Source organism: Mus caroli, chromosome 15, assembly GCF_900094665.2.
Source record: "Mus caroli chromosome 15, CAROLI_EIJ_v1.1, whole genome shotgun sequence".
NCBI classification, from domain to species: domain Eukaryota; kingdom Metazoa; phylum Chordata; class Mammalia; order Rodentia; family Muridae; genus Mus; species Mus caroli.
The window spans coordinates 19,815,035-19,819,390 of record NC_034584.1 but is presented as its reverse complement, the minus strand read 5'-3'; the positions used below and the strand labels follow the sequence as shown (position 1 = coordinate 19,819,390).

The 4,356-nt window shown below is 34.8% G+C and overlaps 1 long non-coding RNA gene across 2 annotated transcripts in view; it reads left to right on the top strand.

Moving 5' to 3' along the window:
* The window catches only part of LOC110311047, an 84,846-nt gene extending 81,472 nt beyond the window's left edge, over positions 1-3,374 (top strand). For both annotated transcript variants that reach the window (XR_002379898.1, XR_002379897.1), the window contains exon 5: positions 3,243-3,374. This is a non-coding gene — a long non-coding RNA (uncharacterized LOC110311047). The remainder of the gene's footprint in view (positions 1-3,242) is intronic.
* The last annotated feature ends 982 nt before the right edge of the window (positions 3,375-4,356 follow it).

The following is a 4,356-nucleotide window of genomic DNA, read 5'->3' as shown; positions in this document are numbered from 1 at the left end:
TTCCTTCCTTCCTTCCTTCCTTCCTTCCTTCCTTTCTTTCTTTCTTTCTTTCTTTCTTTCTTTCTTTCTTTCTTTCTTTCTTTCTTTCTTTCTTTTTGATGTTGTAATGCTTCAGTATTGAGTCCCTAAGTTCACGAGGACAGCAGTAAACATAAAAGGGAGCCTACCATCTGTTCTTCATCTTATCTCATATATTTGTTCCACCTCAACTTGACAGGATAAAACAACATAAGAAACATTTCAAAAATGATAAGTTTTTTAGTATAAATTTCATTGAATAATTGCCTTCAAAGGTTATTTTAAGATTCTTTACATCATTCATATAAAATTCAAAAGTGAACACATGATAAGATGTGAGAGTGTTACATTATGTCTTCATTAGCATTTGCAAGTTTGTGTTTTCTCTTAAAATTACATTTACACAGACATACAATGTCTTATCCTGCTTTCCAACTCATTAATTCATTTCCCCTTTCTAAGTTCCCTTCCTGCTTTCAGTTCTTGTTTTAGTGACCCAGTGCCTTTAATTAGGATTCTTTGCATAAACATGAAAGGAGGCTGTTTGTTTGAGTGACAGATAGTGGAAGGTACCTGTGGCTACACCATTAATGTATTTAAGGACTATTACAGTGACATATCTATGAAATTCGGTATTATAGAAGATAATAAAATATCACCTTCTGATAATAAATATACAACTGTAAACCACAATCAGTACAAACTCTAGAGGCAAAGCAATTACTAAAACAGTAGAGAAAATATTATATTAGAAAATCCAATATGAATTTTAAATATAATAATGGAGAATTTTGGCTCCATTTCCAGAGAACCTCTCATTTTCCCCACTTTGATTACTAATTGTGATCCAACAAAATATTTAAAAATAGTTTTAGTTGCTTCTCTGTTGCTGTGATAAAATGTATGACGAGAAGCTATTTAAACATGAAAAGCTTCATTTCGGCTTACATTTCCAGAGAGAGAGAGAGAGAGAGAGACAGAGAGAGAGAGAGAGACAGAGAGAGAGAGACAGAGAGACAGAGAGAGAGAGACAGAGAGAGACAGAGACAGAGAGAGACAGAGAGAGACAGAGAGAGAGAGAAAGAGAGAGAAAGAGAGAGAGAGAGAGATTAATGTTTGAAAGCATAGAATGGTAGCAAGAGCTGGAAGCTAACTGACCACATTTCATCAGTGCACAGGAAGCACAGAAAGCACAGAAGTGCCTCAGGACATGGGTCAAAGATGCAAACCCTTAAAGCTTGCTTTCTCCAGCAAGGCTCTACCATCTAGATGTTCCATAACTGTCTCAAGCACCTTTGCCAATCGTGGAATACATTTTTCACATTCATGAACCCACTGGGGATACTTGTCATTCAAACCACCACAAAGACCAAACTGCAATTAAATTCAAAACAAATAAAAATGGTGATTTCAGAATATAACATATCACTCAAACTGCACATGCAAGTAAAGGCATCCATCAGAAGAAACGAGAATAAATTGTTGTCAATTTCTACAAGCAATGGGGTGTTAACCAAAATGGATGAAAATATTATCAGGGAATTAATTTGTCTTCTATTTGCCATTTGAAATTGCAATGTACATTTGTTCCAATATGTATGCTCAATTATTTTTCAAGCTCCTTTACTGTCTAGAATGTTTGATTTAAAAAACAAAAACAAAATGAGAACAAACTAAGACTTAGCTGTAAAGAAACAGCAAGTTTACAGATTTCTTCAGAGCATGTTTCAAACATGGTTGACCTCATACATAACTCAAGCCATAGGAAAATAAAAAGAACGAACACCTCAATCATTAATAAGGACAATGCAGAAATCAGAGTTTTCATTTATATAAAACTGTTTGCACACACTTCAAGAAGAGGCTTAATTAAATTGTATTGGTTTCACTGACGAATGCTAGACTATCATCCACAAGATGTAATTAGTCCAAAATGGATACAAAGAGAAGAAAATTGATGCTCTGGATTGACTGGTGGTGGCATTTCTACTATGTAGCCTTTGAAAAGGTTAAACTTCATTCTTCTGTATTTTTAGAACGAATCATACAAACTTCTTAATAGAATGTGATAGAACTGGATCAGATCAGCCTGCTGAATTTGAAAGTATTCTCCCAGGGGGCCACTTAAAGTTTATAATCATTCTTATTGTAGTGAGAATTTGAGAAATAATTGCTGGCATACAGGGATTTCTTTATTGTATTTTGCTGAGTTAAGTAGATTAAATCAAGATTACTTAAAGTTTTTCCCATCTAAAAGACAACCTATTTAGAATCCCCAGAAAAATACTGGTGGCAGAAATAATGGGTAATGTTTAAATTTGATCAATTAAAGCTAAACTATGTCTATATTTCACACTTGTTTTAGAGGTCTATAAAATGAATATGATTGTTGTATTAGTCTGGGTTCTCAAAAGGAGCAGAACTGATGGAATAATCACACATATGGATTTGATTATTGTCCTAATGGCAGTATCCAGATGTCCAACAATGGCTCTGTCTGAATTAGAGAGGCCAAATACCCAGTAGTTTTTCAAGACTGGATATCTCAGCAGTCCAGACCAGCTGCTGGAGTCTCAGGGAAATCCTACAGAGCTGGCAGTTCAGTGTATGCTGAGTCTCCCTAACTGGATGCTAGTAACAAGGAAGGAATTACTGAGCAACACAGTAGGTGAGCTTGTCAGTGAGAGTGAGAGCTGAAAGGGCCAAAGCAAACGCTCTGTTCTTGTGGTCTTATGTGGACTTCTACCAGAATGGGTGACACAGATATAGAGTGGCTCTTCCCACAGCACATGACTCAATCAAGAACACACCTTATCCATTTAGTAAATAGTTTTGCTCCAAGTGACAGGGGCAACAGTCAGAAGGACTGACAAGACTTACATATCAAAATAGAAACCTTTCAATCCAACATAAAACATTGCATATTGGGTTTTGAGATGATATATTTATTTTCTTTTTATAGTGACTGTAATGCTGAAATTTGAATAAGGAGTAATGCGACTACCCTATGAGTTTTCATTTTTGTTAATTAGATCTTCATATTTCTGACACACTCAAAGATAAACTATTACTTGTCAACTTACAGTTTTCAAATTAGTGTAAGTCTGCAGACATCCGAAATCACAGCTAATCAAAATTTACAAAGCTATCTTTTATGACATCCATGTTGAATAGAATGAAACAAGATAAGAGTTCAAGTTCTTCTCATTTGTTTTACTTCACAGGTTTGAAAAATGGCTCACAGACATCATCTCATTTAATTGCAGTATCCTTGAAGAATGAACCTTCATATCAGGACTGAATGTGTCCTTGTTTGGGAAGACATTACACAGGTGTTTGTGGAGATATCATAGGAAAACAACAGATGACTGAAAATAGAATCATTTTATTACAATGAGATTATTTCTGAGTAAATAAGATCACTATTTAACTTGTATTTATGGTTTCAAAATCTCTTTTTGTCCATGAAATACTATTAAACTCAGTTTTCAGTGTAACGATCCTTCTAGTTCAATGACCCATCAGACAAAAAAAATTATCAAAAAGAAGTTTTTCTAAGAAAATTATTCTTTGACCAGGCCTGGTGGTGCACGCCTTTGATCCCAGCACTCGGGAGGCAGAGGCAGGTGGATTTCTGAGTTTGAGGCCAGCTTGGTCTACAAAGTGAGTTCCAGGACAGCCAGAGCTATACAGAGAAACCCTGTCTCAGGAAAAAAAAAAAAAAAAAAGAAAAGAAAAAAAGAAAAATTATTCTTCAGCATTCCTGTAGAATGTATATGTTGTACTTGGTACTTGGGTATCTCCCAGCTCTTTGCGAGTTAAGGACACTTCTTCCTCAACTGCCTGCTTTAAATACAGAAGCTCCCACATGGTAGCACAACACTTGAATTTCAGCACTTGAAACGTAATGCCAAAATTCTCAGGAGTTCAATGTCATAGCTACATAGTGAGTTCAAAGCCACCCTTGTATAAGTGAAAGTTTCTCTCACTGGTCTCACCATAGACACAAACATGTAAATACACAAGTGCATGCACATCTACATATGTACATGTCTAAGTAAAGATCAGTAATTAGCAAATGCTAGATATTAATAAGTCAAACAAATAAAACAAAAACAAAGTAAAAATCAATATATGTTTTGAGACCTTCCTTCCTACAGTCTTTATTTCTAAATTTCCATGTCTTATTTATTTAATTTATTTTTTATTCCCCCTTCTCTTCTCTTTTTTTTCTTTCCTTTTCTTTTCTTTTCTTCTTTCTTTTCTCTTTTTCCTTTTTTAATTTCCATGTCTTATGCACTAGTATTTTTCTACAAAGTACTTTGGCTGTGCTTTGGA